The sequence below is a fragment of the Mauremys mutica genome, chromosome 6 (assembly GCF_020497125.1).
Source record: "Mauremys mutica isolate MM-2020 ecotype Southern chromosome 6, ASM2049712v1, whole genome shotgun sequence".
NCBI classification, from domain to species: Eukaryota; Metazoa; Chordata; order Testudines; family Geoemydidae; genus Mauremys; species Mauremys mutica.
In genome coordinates, this window is record NC_059077.1 from 4,847,813 (window position 1) to 4,864,698 (window position 16,886).

At 54.6% G+C, this 16,886-nt stretch overlaps 1 long non-coding RNA gene across 1 annotated transcript in view; it reads right to left on the reverse strand.

Annotated features, from left to right (window-relative positions):
- LOC123372548 overlaps nucleotides 1-11,324 on the reverse strand; it is a 38,992-nt gene extending 27,668 nt beyond the window's left edge. Inside the window, exon 1 of the long non-coding RNA XR_006580338.1 lies at nucleotides 11,051-11,324. This is a non-coding gene — a long non-coding RNA (uncharacterized LOC123372548). The remainder of the gene's footprint in view (nucleotides 1-11,050) is intronic.
- Nucleotides 11,325-16,886: the final 5,562 nt, after the last annotated feature.

Below are 16,886 nucleotides of genomic sequence, written 5' to 3' on the forward strand. Positions count from 1 at the left end.
CGTGTGACAGAATGATTTTTTTTTTCATATTTTGGATTAATATTTGGTGTGCCTCGGTTTCCCCTCTGTGCTGCATGGTTAAATGGGGGTGGGGAAAGTTGTTTCCTCTTTGCAGAGATCCAGTTGTCACTGATGCCTGGCTGTCTGGGGCCTGGGCCCATGCCCATGAAGAGTCTGAAAAAGACAATGGCCACTTCATTTGGCACTAGCAATTAACGACCATGGACGGCCCATCCTCTGCAGGAAGCCAGCCAGTTGTGATCAGCTGGAGAACAAAGGGATAAGGAGGATGGCCAGGCAACCATGTTTTTCGGGAACAAGAACAAAGGAATAAGGAGGGGCCCTTTGGGGTTGTTAAGCGTTGTCTGTTCAAGGAGAAGTTTCGGGACTGGGACTACAGAGGGGTCAGAGAGGGCTCTGGACTGACACAGGTGGACTATGCTATTACTTTGTTCTCTATCTTAACTAAGGAGTTTCTATTCTGTGTTCCAGACATCTAATAAATCCATCGGTTTTTACACCACTGGCTGTCATTCCAGTTTAAGTACATTGGGGGTGCACTGTTCCCTTTGGGCGTGTCAGTGTCCACTTCAGGTGGACTCGCTGAGGGGAGCTCACAGCGTAAAGCAGGGGTGTTGAAGGCGCCAAAGTTCAGTCCCAGAAGATGGTGAAGCCAAGGGGCTTACCCAAGTGATAGTGTAACACTGAGGGGGCTGACACACTGAAAGGGTCCTCCCAGGGACTATTCCAGAGCCGTTCAAGAGCATCAGTCCTGTGGATCCATGTTACTAAGCAAGGATGTTATAGGGTGGTGTATCCTCAAATGCTGGCCACATAAGTGCATATCAGAGGCCCTCTGCTCTTCTGGTGAATGTAGGAAAGGAGAAGGTGGAGGCAAGTGAGGTAGGACTGCAGAAAGGGGCAGAGAATGGCGAGGAGAGACAGCAACCATTCCTAGACCAGTATGGGGTTTTGTCATCACCTACCCTGTAAGCCTGGGAGTCTCTACGCTGTGCTGCTTTGGTTGAGAGCCTGACACCAGCCCAGTTCCTCCTTGCAGAGCGACACCACCAGCACCCTCCCAGTCCCGTATTCTTCCCCAAAACGTCTTTCTCTGCACTACTCAGTCCCACTTACTGAAACCCCCACACAACCTTATCAAGTCCACTGCTCCTCGCAAGAGACAGCACACCGCAGCTTATCAACTGGGGCTGACAAACCCTCCACTTCAATCGAAGCACCGCATTGGTTTATGGTAAGAGTAAAAAGTTTATGAAGAAAGGGACAGGGGTTGAAGTGACACCAAGCACAAGGAATAAGGGTAGAAATGGTTACAAACTAATACAAGTAAAAATACACTTTCAAAACTAAAACTCAACAAACTAGACTTTTGTTCAAAGAGGTTTTTCTCACCATAGTAATTCTTCCAGCCTGGCGGTGCTGTTCTTTAACCAGGCCCCAACGCATGCTGCTCAAGGTGCTTGCCTTCTTTAACTCCTCAGGTGAAGGACAACTTTAGGGGTTCTCTTCCCCTTGCTTTATAGTTCCAGTAAACCTTTGAAATGTATTCTGAAGTATATCCCGTGATAAAGTTCCTTTTCCCTGCTGGGCGTGGATGCCATGCTGGCTTCTCCCCCACTTGTGATTTTGACAATGCAAATGATCTTCCTTCAGTCTCTGCTACAAATGAATAGCCCCCTGTCCTTGGCCACATCTGGCTTGAAGTGGCTGGAAAAAAATGTTTAACAACTTCCCCTGATGTGCCTGGTTTAACAACATTTTAGTCACATATTTCCAGGACATCTGTATGAGTCTTTGTAGGTTAACTGTACGTACCTCACACAAGACTATTCAGTGAGTTATTAGTTTTCCACTGATACCTTACATGGCACCCTGTAGATACAGATTGAGTATGTCAGGGCTGACAAGAGTTGCTGACACAAAATAGCGAACCACCACTGGGCCTCTGTGTCTCTGAGGCCTTCCACTCGTGGTGAATGGAGGGAAAGGAGGAGGTGACGGCAAGGGAGGTGGGATCACAGAAAGGGGCAGAAAAAGGAGGGGAGCGATAGCAGACATTGCACTGGCTGAGAGGCCCATGGCTGAGCAAATGTTCTGAAGGCTCTTCAAGCCACAGGAGATGGATTGGCAGGAGCTGCACAGCGAAGAGTGGGAGAAGGAAACTAGAGCTGGGCTGTGGGAAGGGGTGTGCCGGTCCTCAAGGGTGAAATGAGGGGACTGAATGGCTGGAAGGAAGGGAGGAGAGGGGTAGAGATTTTCAGCCTGTCCTTCCTCATGTTAGAAGTCTCTCCTCTGTCATGAAAGAATCCTGTGGCACCTTATAGACTATCAGACGTTTTGGAGCATGAGCTTTCATGGGTATTCACCCACGAAAGCTCATGCTCCAAAACGTCTGTTAGTCTATAAGGTGCCACAGGATTCTTTGCTGCTTTTACAGATCCAGACTAACCCGGCTCCCCCTCTGATACTTCACTCCTCTGTGACTGTGCCTCCTATTCCGCAGTCAGGCCAACTCCCTCCCTGAATTCTTCAGCTCTGCCCCCCTCCTTGCTGCCAGGCAGGAGCACAGGTAGGAGAATTCTACAACCTGCCTTAAGCTTTCTACATAGTAATCCAAGACCTAGGCACCCCATGTGTAGCTGAGTCAGGCCAATCTCTGAGCATGGCTTATGTGTGAGGAGAACTAGAAAGAAGAGCCTTATCGTATATTGCCTTAGGACAGTTTGGCCTAGCAGTAGTCTGCTCTGCTCTAGGTAGTTAAGATGTAAATGCTGAGGCCTCTAGGAGAAGGAGAAGTAGAGAGGGAAGTGGAGGACTGAAGCCCAGAACTGCAGCCTGTGGAGATAAAGGATCATCTGCAATTACTGGATGTGGGGGACACATGAAACCTAATTTTCAGAATGCACACTATATATGTACATCTGTCAGTTTGGACGAGCCCCCTGCTGGAAGAAAATATCAACCTTAGAACAAGAAATAATCCTCCTGAACTGGAACACTTGGCCCAAACTGCTGCTGTGGCTAGCCCTACAGGAAACGAGCTGTGGTTTTTTGAAACTCTATATTTCTCCCAGCGTTCCACTGTCTCGTCAGACCCTAGGCTGTGTAGGGGGGTTGGGTCTCTGGCTCCTAGCGCCATTCTCAGCCTGTCAAAGATGGCTGAACTGCTGAACTGGGCTCCTTCGTTAATAGTTTGAGCCGGAGAAGTGCTTTCCACCTGCAACTCCCCTTGACTTCAACTGAAGTTGTGGGTGCTCCACACCACTCAGGATCAGGCCGTAAAGCATTACACACTGACCCTCTTGGAGTGGATGTAACTATTCACTCAATATTATGGGTGGGCAGGAACTTTGATGCATGATTTTCAGGCCTCTTCCCCTCCCCAAACTGTAAAGGAGGGGGGAAGACTCGTCTTTACATATGTCTGCACTCTTATTCCTTCACAGCATGCCTACACTGAGACCGCCTGTTTCTCTCTGGGAAGGGTCAGCGAACACGATGATATAGTTGGATCCAAATTTCACCTCTACTTTCTATAAATTTCTAGCTATGCTTCATTGTTCTGTACTGTAGTACACAGTGTGACTATTTCAGGTCCATATCCTGTAACATATCGGGCACATGGATACAGTTAAAACTCAAAGCCCACTACTTTGGTCAAAATGAATAAATCTCTGGTTCTTTTGCCCTGAGGATCCCTATAGTAGCAGACTCCTAAGAGGCTGGGAAAGAATCCCTGTTATGCTAGATGTTCCAAAAGTTGGCTGTAGGCCAGGCGGTATGCAATCCCTTCTCTAGGCACCGGGTATGTGATGAATGCCCTAAAGGGTTCAAAGCCTACGTGGAACTCAACCAGAGCTGCATCTTGTCACCACTACTTGTTACTTCATCAAAATACTGATTTTGGCTAAGAGCTGAGAGATCTTGGAAATGGCACTGGTCACATCTGACATGAAGGAGATATGGAGCTGTGTCTCATAGACATACCACAAGCTGCTCAGCAGCTCTCCAAACAACTTCACAAAGCAGTACACATTGAGTAATGTGGTGGAGAGAAGTGAGCCTTATGAGACTCCAAAGAGGAGGCATTTAGAAGTGGAGAAAGTTGCTCGCAGTGAACCTCTGGATTTAGTCTAAGAGGAAGGAATTGAACTGTTTCAGGACATGCAGATTGCTGGTGCGTGGACAGACATTTTGGTGATCAAAGGTATCAAACGCTGCGGCAATGTCCAGTAGGATGAATATGGACATACTTCCCTTGTCTTTGCACATTTTACAAGTATTATACAGTTGGCTTAATTACAGAAATGTAAAACAATTTGTAAAAGAGGCAGTGTGCCCCAGAGTGTAAAAGGTTTCTACCACCTGAAATCAGTTCCCTGCTCTGTCACAATATCCCTCTATAACCTTTGGCAAGTCACTTTAACGCTGATTCTTACTTCATCTGAAAAATGAACGCGTACACCTTCCTCCTAGGCCAAAGGGGTATTTTCAGAGCGATGCAGAAGATGGAGTAGTCACCAGATGCTGATATTTCCTTTTTCTTCTGAAAACTAGTTCTGGCTGGTTTAGAGCCTGAGAAGGAAATTCTCCATTGCCGTGTTTGTTTTTCTCTATTGACGGAGGATTATGTCTAGTTTTCAAACAAAAGCATTTTCTTAAATATTTTCCTCTCCACTATTGACCTTGAAAATTGTCTCTTACCCAAGACAGTGTCAAAATTTACCTATAGTTTGAACTTTGTGACGTAACGTGACTGCATTTGATAGCATGAACAACACCAAGAAATATCAGGCTCCACAAATATTTCCAAAAGGAAAGTCTTTTAACCTTCAAACAAAGCATGTAATTTAATGCAAATATTCAGAGAAGGTTCCAGTTGTCAATGAGACCCAATTCTGAACATCTTAAACCATGATAATTCATTTTTGAAGTTACTAGTGTTGGCGCCCCTCCCCCCCAAAACAACAACAACAACAACAAAAACCAGCTTTCTAATGGAACTGCACTGCACCATTAACTGTCTCTCCCTAAATAAAAAAAGCACTTGCAGGACCAAGACTGGAATTTGGCCGTTCACCACCATAAACACAAGTTTCCACTACTTGTGCTGAAGAGAGCTCTATTACTATCAGGTATGGAAGAAAATCTTATATTCTTTCTAAGGGCTTGTCTGTTCACAGCCAAGTTAACTACTGTTATAACTCAAGTGTCGCCCCTAACTCAAGTCCTGTCCACACACAAAAACCATTAGCTTGAATGCGATGGTGCTTTTTCACTCAAACTGGATGGCCCATCAGGCTGAAACTTGAGTTTGTGTGACTCTTCCACTGATAACACGACTACTCTGCACAGGGTTGCCAGGTGTCTGGTTTTCAACCGGAACACCTGATCAAAAAAGGACCCTCCCCAGCCCAGTGAAAATGAGCGTGAGTATGGGGGACAGCAAGCAATGGAGGGAGGGGGGATGGAGTGAGCAGGGTGGGCCTTTGAAGAAGGGGTGGGGCAAGTGTGTTCAGTTTTGTGTGATTAGAAAGTTGGTTCTCTGTGGGATGGGAGCAGGCTAGCTCCACTGGAGTACCGCTAGTCCCCAAAGCCGTCCCACAATTCCCCCCAAGTGCCCAGAAAGGACAGACAAGTTCTCCCATAATTCATTGGGAAGGAATTAATAGAGTGGCGTTGCTTACTGCAGTGCAAAGAACCATGGGATGTACCCTCCAGAAGTCTCAGTGCTACAAACCACAGTGAGTGCAGTGCCAGTATGGACACACAATTTGTGTGTTATTTCACAGCAGGGGTCTCCAACCTTTTTATGCACAAGATCACTTTTTGAATTTAAGGGCAACCTAGGATCTACCTCGCCCCACTCACTCCATCTCCCCCCTCCATCAGGCCTAGGGATGCAGGCTCTGGGGTGGGGCTGGGGATGAGGGGTTTGGGGTGCAGGAGGGGGCTCCAGTTTGGGGGGTACTCAGGGCTGGGGTAGGAGTGTGGGAGGGGATCAGGCCTGGGGATCCAGGCTCTGGGGATGAGGGGTTTGGGGTGCAGGAAGGGGCTCTGGGTTTGGGCGGGGGGCTCAAGCATGGTATTGGGCCATGGGTTTCCCTCAGGTGGCTCCCAGACAGCTGGGGTGCTAAGGCAGACTTCCTGCTTGTCCTGGCACCACGGACTGCGCTGCACCCCGGAAGCGGCCAGCAGCAGGTCCAGCCTGCAGGCACCCCCACCTTCATTGGCCGGTTCCTAGCCAATGGGAGTACAGAGCCAGCGCTTGGGGCGGGGTTACAGTTGTTTAAATGTAAGTAGACAAGGACTTAAAGGGAAACAAAGAACAAATGTCAATTTTGAAAACAGGTGAACTTTTCAAATGACCTATAGCTCAAAAATATTTAATGGATCGTCTCCAAACGGTGAAGAAGTTTCAGAATAAGTGTGACAATTTTCACATCAAACCAACTTTCCGAACCAGTTTTAGAGGGTGCTGATGGAAGTGCCTCCTCCCTTCCAGCCCCTACCCCTACCCCAGGGTGCTGACCTCCCATCTCCCCTGCCCCAGAATTTCCTCTCTCTTCCAGCCCCCCTCACCGGGATGCTGACCTCTCTCTACCATATAGCCCCTCTGCCGTCCCAGAGCTCCCCCTCCTTTCCATCCACCCAGTGATGAGCTGCCAAAATCTTAACAACGGGTTCCCTATAAAAAGTTCTGATTTAACAACGGGTTCCCTATAAAAAGTTCTGATTTAAGGGATGTGCGACAGCATGTATTTTTTGTACCAATAGGGTTACCATACGTCCATATTTTCCCAGGAGGTGATTAAGAACCGAAAAGCCTGAGATGTCCAGGAAAATACAGATGTATTTTAACCCTACCTAAAGTTCTTTTTTAAAAAGATGGGGCTGAACTAGAAATGAGCTCCGTTTCACATGTGTGGGTGGTGATCAGGGACAGTCTCAATTTTTGGGTCTTTTTCTTATATAGGCTCCTATTACCCCTCACCCCCGTCCCGATTTTTCACACTTGCTGTCTGGTCACTCTAGGGTGTGCACATGTGTGGGTCCCAGCTGCTCCCTGCCCCCCCCTCATTAAAGCAGGTGTGCAGGGTTACTGCCCTGGGACCTGCAGGGCACCAGTGGATGTGGGGCTAGCTGCAGATAGGGGCATGGGGCAGGGCTAGCTGGAGGCAGGGAGTGACACGGGCTGGCTGTGGGCAGGTGATGCAGACGGGCGGGCTGCGGGTGGCTGTGGGCAGGGGGTGGCTGCGGGCGGCTGTGGGCAGAGGCTGGCTGCAGGCAGGGGGTGGCTGTGGCAGGGGCTGCAGGCAGAGGGTGGCTGCGGGCAGAGGGTGGCTGCGGGCAGAGGGTGGCTGCGGGCAGAGGGCGGCTGCGGGCAGAGGGCGGCTGCGGGTGGCTGTGGGCAGGGGGTGGGGCAGGGGGCGGCTGCGGGCAGGGGGTGGCTGCGGGTGGCTGTGGGCAGGGGGTGGGGCAGGGGGCGGCTGCGGGCAGGGGCTGGCTGGGGGCAGGGGGCGGCTGCGGGCAGGGGCTGGCTGGGGGCAGGGGGTGGCTGCGGGCAGAGGGCGGCTGCGGGTGGCTGTGGGCAGGGGGTGGGGCAGGGGGCGGCTGTGGGCAGGGGGTTGTGGGTGGCTGTGGGCAGGGGCTGGCTGTGGGCAGGGGCTGGCTGTGGGTGGCTGGGGGCAGGGGCTGGCTGTGGGTGGCTGGGGGCAGGGGCTGGCTGGGGGTGGCAGTGGGCAGGGGCTGGCTGGGGGTGGGCCAGGGGCTGGCTGGGGGCCGGGGGGGGGGCAGGGGCTGGCTGGGGGCAGGGGGTGGGGGCAGGGGCTGGCTGGGGGCAGGGGCTGGCTGCGGGCAGGGGGTGGGGCAGGGGCTGGCTGGGGGTGGCTGGGGGCAGGGGGTGGGGCAGGGGACGGCTGTGGGCAGGGGCTGGCTGGGGGCAGGGGCTGGCTGGGGCTGGCTGGGGGTGGGGCAGGGGACGGCTGTGGGCAGGGGCTGGCTGTGGGCAGGGGGTGGCTGGGGCTGGCTGAGGGCAGGGGGTGGCTGGGGCTGGCTGGGGGTGGCTGCGGGCAGGGGGTGGCTGCGGGCAGGGGGTGGGGCAGGGGCTGGCTGTGGGTGGCTGGGGGCAGGGGGTGGGGCAGGGGACGGCTGTGGGCAGGGGCTGGCTGGGGGCAGGGGGTGGCTGGGGTGGCTGCGGGCAGGGGGTGGGGCAGGGGACGGCTGTGGGTGGCTGGGGGCAGGGGGTGGGGCAGGGGACGGCTGTGGGCAGGGGCTGGCTGTGGGTGGCTGGGGGCAGAGGCTGGCTGCGGGCAGGGGGGCGGCTGTGGACAGGGGCTGGCTGGGGGCAGGGGGTGGCTGGGGGCTGGCTGGGGGCAGGGGCTGGCTGGGGCTGGCTGGGGGCAGGGGCTGGCTGGGGGCAGGGGGTGGGGAAGGGGACGGCTGTGGGCAGGGGCTGGCTGGGGGCAGGGGGTGGCTGGTGGCTGGCTGGGGGCAGCTGGTGGCTGGGGGTGGCTGCGGGCAGGGGCTGGCAGGGGGTGGCTGTGGGTGGCTGGGGGCAGGGGGTGGGGAAGGGGACGGCAGGGGGTGGCAGGGGCTGGCTGGGGGCAGGGGCTGGCAGGGGGTGGGGCAGGGGGGTGGCTGGGGGGTGGCTGCGGGCAGGGGGCTGGCTGTGGGCAGGGAAGGCGGGGGAGGGGCGCAGACACTCACACGGGGGGGCTGGGGGCAGGGGCTGGCAGGGGCTGGCTGGGGGCAGGGGGTGGGGCAGGGGCTGGCTGGGGGCAGGGGGTGGGGCAGGGGCTGGCTGTGGGTGGCTGCGGGCGGGGGAGGGGCGCAGATACTCACACGGGGGGGGGGGGCTGGGAGCAGCAGGACGCAGCCGGGGACTCACAGGCAGTAGCAGCAGGAGCCCCAGGGCCAGAGGTCCAAAGAGCAGGAGCAGCAACAGGGCCAGGAGGCAGCTCACATGGCTCTCGCAGCACAGCGCAGCGCCCCCCGGCGGCCGGGAGGAGGAATTACAGGCTTCCCAGGCAGAGCCCATCAAAGCTTCCCTCGCAGGGAAGCTAGTTAACAAGCGGTTCTAAAACCGCTTCTAAATTTAACAACGGGTTCGCGCGAACCGGTGCGAACCGGCTCCAGCTCACCCCTGCATCCACCCCACCCCATAGAATCATAGAAAATCAGGGTTGGAAGAGATCTCAGGAGGTCATCTAGTCCAACTCCCTGCTCAAAGCAGGACCAATTCCCAACTAAATCATCCCAGCCAGGGCTTTTGTCAAGCCGGGCCTTAAAAACCTCTAAGGAAGAAGATTTTACCACCTCCCTAAGTAACCCATTCCAGTGCTTCACCACCCTACTAGTGAAAAAGTTTTTCCTAATGTCCAACCTAAACCTCCCCCGCTGCAACTTGAGACCATTACTCCTTGTTCTGTAATCTGGTACCACTGAGAACAGTTTAGAGCCATCCTCTTTGGAACCCCCTTTCAGGTAGTTGAAAGCAGCTATCAAATCCCCCCTCATTCTTCTCGTCTGTAGACTAAATAATCCCTGTTCCCTCAGCCTCTCCTCATAAGTCATGTGCTCCAGACCCCTAATCATTTTTGCTGCCCTCCACTGGACTCTTTCCAATTTTTCCACATCCTTCTTGTAGTGTGGGGCCCAAAACTGGGCAGAGTACTCCAGATGAGGCCTCACCAATGTTGAATAGAGGGGAATGATCACATCCCCCAATCTGCTGGCAATGCTCCTACTTATCCAGCGCAAAATACCATTAGCCTTCTTGGCAACAAGGGCACACTGTTGACTCATATCCAGCTTCTCATCCACTGTAACCCCTAGGTCCTTTTCTGCAGAACTGCTGCCTAGGCACTCGGTCCCTAGTCTAGGTAATAATTGGAGATATACCAATCTCCTAAAACTGAAAGGGACCTTGAAAGGTCATCTAGTCCAGCCCCTGCCTTCACTAGCAGGACCAATTTTTTCCCCAGATCCCTAAGTGGCCTCCTCAAGGATTGAACTCACAACCCTGGGTTTAGCAGGCCAACGCTCAAACCACTGAGCTATCCCCTCCCCCCACTGTAGCAGTGCATGGGATTCTTCCGTCCTAAGTGCAGGACTCAGCACTTGTCCTTGTTGAACCTCATCAGATTTCTTTTGGCCCAATCCTCTAATTTGTCTAGGTCCCTCTGTATCCTATCCCTACCATCCAATATGTCTACCACTCCTCCCGGTTTAGTGTCATCTGCAAACTTGCTGAGGGTGCAGTCCATGTCATCCTCCAGATCATTAATGAAGATACTGAACAAAACTGGCCCCATAACCGATTCCTGGAGCACTCTGCTTGATACCGGCTGCCAACTAGGCACGGAGCCATTGATCACTGCCCATTGAGCCCAACGATCTAGCCAGCTTTCCATCTATCCACCTCCCCTACAGACCCCCTCCCTTCCAGCGAGCACCCAGGGGGCTGACCTCCCCCTCCCCTACAGCCCTTACCCCACCCCAGGGGGCTGACCCCCCCTCCCCTACAGCCCTTACCACACCCCAGGGGGCTGACCTCCCCTACAGCCCCCTCCCTTCCAGCGAGCACCCAGGGGGCTGACCCCCCCTCCCCTACAGCCCTTACCCCACCCCAGGGGGCTGACCTCCCCCTCCCCTACAGCCCTTACCCCACCCCAGGGGGGTGTCCTCCCCCTCCCCTACAGCCCTTACCCCACCCCAGGGGGCTGACCCCCCCTCCCCTACAGCCCTTACCACACCCCAGGGGGCTGACCTCCCCTACAGCCCCCTCCCTTCCAGCGAGCACCCAGGGGGCTGACCCCCCCTCCCCTACAGCCCTTACCCCACCCCAGGGGGCTGACCCCCCCCTCCCCTACAGCCCTTACCCCACCCCAGGGGGGTGTCCTCCCCCTCCCCTACAGCCCTTACCCCCCCCAGGGGGCTGACCTCCCCTACAGCCCCGCTCCCGCTCCCTTCCAATCTCCCCAGTCCGGAGCTTGAGCGCCCCCTGCCTTAGAGCCGGTGCCGGTACCTGTTCCGCCTGGAACGCGAAGCCCCGCCCCCTGAGGAGCTAAGCACCTCCCCTTCTGTGGGCAGGGCCAACTCCCCTTCCCGCTCCCCGCCTCGCTGGGAAACCTTGGTCACGTGCCGAGGGAGCGTCTTTGTCTCCCTCCGTCACGTGGAGGGAGAGCGGGTGGACGGGCGCGCCGGGTCGCGTGGAACGGCGCTCGGCGGCGCGCGCGCGCTCTCCGTGGGTCACGTGGCGGGGGAGAGGCCGCGCGGCGTTGCGCTGCACCGGGGGAGGGGGGGTGTCACGTGACAGTGGTGGGCGCCGCTGCTGCTGCTGCTTTGTGAGCACATTGGGCAGGTAACGAGCGGGCCGGGGGAGGGAGCGGGTCGTGGGGGACTGACCCCCCCGGGGCCGGCCGTGGGGCGGGGAGACCGGAGCCCCCATGGAGACGGTACCGAGGGGGCGGGGGAGGCCGCACCGTCCCCGAGGGAAGACCCGGAGAGAGTCTCTCCCTCAGCGCCGGGGGCACGGCTGGGGGCGGGGAGCAGAGCCCTCCCCATCCGCCCCTCCCCTCCCGCTGGGAGCCCCCCATCCGCCCCGCTCCCTCCCCCCCCGGAGAGAGCAGAGCGCCCGTTCCTCTGGGGAGAACGGGGACCCCCTCACGATTATCTTCTCTCCCCCCCAGAGACAGCAGCGCCCCCCCCCACCGGAGAGAGCAGAGCGCCCCGTTCCTCTGGGGAGAGCGGGGACCCCCTCACGATTATCTTCTCTCCCCCCCAGAGACAGCAGCGCCCCCCCCCACCGGAGAGAGCAGAGCGCCCCGTTCCTCTGGGGAGAGTGGGGACCCCCCTCACAATTATCTTCTCTTCCCCCCAGAGACAGCAGCGCCCCCCCCCCCACCGGAGAGAGCAGAGGGCCCCGTTCCTCTGGGGAGAGGGGGGACCCGCCTGACGATTATCTTCTCTCCCCCCCAGAGACAGCAGCGCCCCCCCCCACCGGAGAGAGCAGAGCGCCCCGTTCCTCTGGGGAGAGTGGGGACCCCCCTCACGATTATTTTCTCTCCCCCCCTAGAGACAGATAGAGCCTCCCTGGAGAGAGCAGAGCACCCCGTTCCTCTGGGGAGAGTGGGGACCCCCCCTCACGATTATCTTCTCTCCCCCCCAGAGACAGCAGCGCCCCCCCCACCGGAGAGAGCAGAGCGCCCCGTTCCTCTGGGGAGATCGGGGCCCCCCTCACTTTTATCTTCTCTTCCCCCCAGAGACAGCAGCGCCCCCCCCCACCGGAGAGAGCAGAGCGCCCCGTTCCTCTGGGGAGAGCGGGGACCCCCTCACGATTATCTTCTCTCCCCCCCCAGAGACAGCAGCGCCCCCCCCACCGGAGAGAGCAGAGCGCCCGTTCCTCTGGGGAGAGCGGGGACCCCCCTCACGATTATCTTCTCTTCCCCCCCAGAGACAGCAGCGCCCCCCCCACCGGAGAGAGCAGAGTGCCCCATTCCTCTGGGGAGAGTGGGGACCCCCCTCATGATTATCTTCTCTCCCCCCCTAGAGACAGATAGAGCCCCCCTGGAGAGAGCAGAGCACCCCATTCCTTTGGGGAGAGCAGGGACACCCCCCCCACAACCTATCTTCTCTCCTTGCCCTGAAACAGCAGAGTGCCCCATTCCTCTGCAGAGAGTGGCCCCCTCCCCTTCACCACCTATCTTCTTCCCCCCACCCCCTGGAGAGAGCAGAGCCCCTCTGGAGAGAGCAGAGAGCCCCATTCCTCTGGGAAGAGAGGTGGTGAAGGGAGGCCCCAGTCTTCTCTCCCCCCCCCCCCTTGGACAGAGCAGACAATCCCATTCCTCTGGGGAAAGCGGGTCCCCCCCCGTTCACCACCTGTCTTCTTCCCCGCCCCCCCGGAGAGAGCAGAGCACCCCATTTCTCTGGGGAGAGCGGGGACCACCTGTCTCCTCCCCCCTCTCGCCACCCATCTCCCCTGCCCCTGGAGAGAGAAAAGGCAGAGCTCCCCTCCCCCGAGAGGCCAGAGCCCCTCCTCGCCGCCTGTCTCCTCTCCCCCTCCTCGCCACCAATCTCCTCCCCCCCCCAAGAGGCCAGAGCCCCTTGCTGCCCATTCCCCCCCCCCGAGAGAGAGCAGAGTCCCCTTCACCATTGTACCCCCTCCCAGGAGGGTAGGGACCCTTCTAGTTTGAGGGAGCTTGGGGTCGGGGGAGAGGAGGTCACCAGAACCTCATTCCTTCCCATCTTAATGAGAAGGAAAGGGGCAAGAGTCTGGGGGCGGGGAGAGCAGAGTTGATCAAGAAGGTCTCTCCCCCAGCTCATGGAGGCCTTTTGTTTCCAGGCCCGACATTCCCTTGTTTCTTCCTTGTACCTGGCAGGGAGCTCTAGTTTCCCCCTTTCTTTCTGATGCTCAAGGGGTGGTGGGGGAGAAGAGTTAGGGGAGCCTGAGGAGCAGCTACATCCCCATCTCTTCCCACAAACTGGGTTTGGAGGAATCAAGCCCTCCTAGTCTGAGGGACGCCATCCTCCCCTTCCTCATAATCTCTTGCACCCCCCAATTCCCTGTCTCTCTTCTTAGGGTAGTGAGAGCCCTAGTCTCCTTTTTCCCAGGTTCTTCTCCCACTGTAAGGTTGGGGGAGGCTGTTGTCCCCTCTCACTCGAGGGGGCAGCATTGCTAGTCGTCTTCACTACCAGGTCCTAGTTTTACCTCACGGTTGGGAGGTCAGAAGCCTTTGTCAGCCCTTTCCCCACACACCCCTTTCTGGTGGTTCCCCTAAGAACATCAGAAAGGCCATTCTGGGTCAGACCAATGGTCCATCTGTCACAGTATCCTGTCTTCTCACAGTGGCTGGTACCAGATGCTTCAGAAGAAATGAACAGAACAGGGCAATTATTGAGTGATCCATCCCCTGTTGGTCCAGTCCTAGCATCTGATAGAGACTTAGGGATACCCAGAGTGTGGGGTTGCCTCTCTGACTATCTTGGCTAAAACTGAGGGCTGAGTGTGTCAGGCCTATTCCTCCCCACCCTGGGCCTCTTACTAGGCCTAAATCCTCTAATCCCCATCTTCCCTATGCCTCTCAGTGGAGGAGGGGGCTCTGGCTTACTTCCCTTGGGACCCCAACCCCTGTGATTTTCACTTGGGGGAAGGGACTCTGTCCTACACTTCCAGAGCTCTCTTCCCCAGTGAGAGGCATAGGAAGGGGGTCAGAGAGTGTAGGCTAGTGCTCTTACATGAAGCGGGGGAGAGAAAAAGCAGAACTGCAGGGCTCTTTCCCCCTGCAAACTGGTTTTATTCTTTCCACATCCATTTTCAGTGTGGGAGGGGCATCTGGTTTCTTCTTCATACAGATTACTACTGTCAGTCTTCACAGGTTTGAAAGGAGGGTTTTGGTCGTCTCTCCCTCTCACCAGATTTCTGGCTCTCCTGTTCCATGGCTGTCAAGGAGAGGGGTCTCTGATTGTCCCCCCCCTTCTCCTGTCTGCCTTGACCTCTTGTCTCTTTTTACTGTGACAAGGACCCCCGTTTTCCTCTGCTGCCCCACTGTTCCCTGCTGCTTCTCTGTGTGTGTATTGGTGTGCGCTTTTTTGGGAGCAGTCCAGTCCCCTCACAGGATGCCAGGGTTGCCTGGAATGTCTGAGGTTTGCTCATGGTGGGGTCGGGGTTGTTGGTGAGGTCTCTGGTACCTTCAAAGTGAGGGTAGGGTTTGTGCAGAGGGTGTGTCTTTGGTCCCTTTTCTGATTCTAGTGCAGGCTGAAGGGGAGCTGTTGCAGGGAAGAGGAGGGTGAATTATTATTGAACTGGATATTGTGTGTGGTTTCCATGCTGCTTTTCTTCCACTGCTTTCTGGGTGCTCCCCTCTTATTTTGTGAGGGAGGTAGCAAGTCAGATGTGGCTGTGATCATTGAAAGGGCCGCCCATAATACCTTCTTCCTCACAGCAACAGTAGGTTGCATGAGGACAAGAAGATGAATGATCATCTCTATATCAACGCTCCCCACCCAGTCTTCCCTTGTCCCTGATGTTGCTTGGCTGCTGGGAAACTGGCATCCAGGGCTGTGCTGTCTCCTGGGTTCAGTCACTTATGTTTAGATAACAAATCTTCACATTCATTGCTATTGTTGATGAAGAAAATTACTGCAGGAAAGTGTAAGCCCCTCTGCTGGGAACTGGGTATAGAAAGGGAACTGCTGTCATTTCAGATCTGAGTGCATTCGGGTCTGAAATCAGCTCAGAACTAAAAATTTGGTACTGAAATGTCTGCAAATGCTGTTTAATATCTGTTATGAATAGACTAGAAATGAACCGGGTTTAAAACCTCTATGTTCTAGGTATGTTAACCTCTTGAGTGTGGACACATGCAGCCATCTTGCTTATATTCAGAGGAACAGGAAAATCCCGTAAAACAAAAACCAAGGGTTGTGTGTGCATACCCTGCCTGTCCCTGCAGCCCACTGTAAGTGACTCAGGGGACTAGCCCTCCCCTCCCCTTGTCACCAAAGAGCAATCTGTCCCCTAGTCATCTTAATTTGAGTAAATGATGAATGCTTATAATAAAGCAGAAGATCAAGGCAATAGCCTCTGGGGTGGTGTTGGCTGGTGAAATGGAGGGGCCCTCCTGGTGTGAGAGCAGCTGTTTTTTTCAAGGAGAGAAATTGGAACTGGATGTGAGTGAAGGAAAGGGAGGGGAGGATGTGCAGGACGGGAGGTGCAGCACTTTCCATTGAAATGGAGCCCTTCACAACAAATGGCATCAAATCAGCCTTTGGAAAGGTCTTGCTTTTTTAATATCTACCAGCTCCTTTTAGGAATTCCCTTGGTCATATCATATTCCCCAGTGGAATCTGGGTTTGGATTCTTACCTGACTGGCCCTGTATTTATATGGGAGCCCCAGTCAGGTATGGTGGTTTGATTTAACTTTTGTTTAAAGTGTTTATTTTTAAGCTTATGCTATAAAACTTGAGCAATTGAGACTAAATCAGTTTGCAGTGTTGGAGGTGGTGTTTTGTGCTCCTGAGGTATTACGTGCAGGTGCTGTAGTAATTAGTGTAAATACATGCTGATAATGTATAATTGGGGGCAGATGAGCAAAGTTGGTGTTTATAATGCCCCTTATATTTGCTAACTTTTCCAGAAGTGGTTGTGAAAGCTGTGTTCCACTTCATACTAGTTACTGCCTTTTTAGCTTATCAGTACAGAAAATGACCTTTAAAAATGTTATGATTACAATAAAGACAAAATCCAGGAAATTCAGAAATGATGGCCAGCTGTTTGTTTACTTCATGATGCTTTTGGCCAGCCTCCTCTGTCTTCCACCCCCACCCCCCTCCTCACATTGCTGTGGGTTGAGGATGAATTTTCAGTATTATTACTTTACACAATTCTTGCTTATTTTTAGAGCTAACAAAATTTTTAATATTACCACATAATCTAAGCCTGTGCAAAACTCTTACACACAAAACCAAGGAGTTTGGTAGTTTATTTAACTTTAAAAATGTCTGAATAATTCTTTTGAAACTTGCTATTTAAAAGCAGGATGTTTAGGCAGGAGATATTTCAAGTTTTAGGGTAGGTCTACACTTAAAATGCTGCAGCAGCCTCACTGTAGTGCTTCGCTGATAAGAGTTTTTCCTGTTTGCATATGTTGTTCAGCTCTGCAAGAGGCAGTAGCTATCTTCATGGGAGAAGCCCTCCGATTGACATAACGCTGTCTACACTGGGGATTAGGTTGGTACAACTACATTGCTCAGTAGTTATATGTGATGTAAGTTTGTAGTGTAGACTTTGTCTAAGACTAGTGGATTTTTACAGCAGACATACAAACTGCTATTTTTAGGGAGACTTTATCAGGGAGGGGGA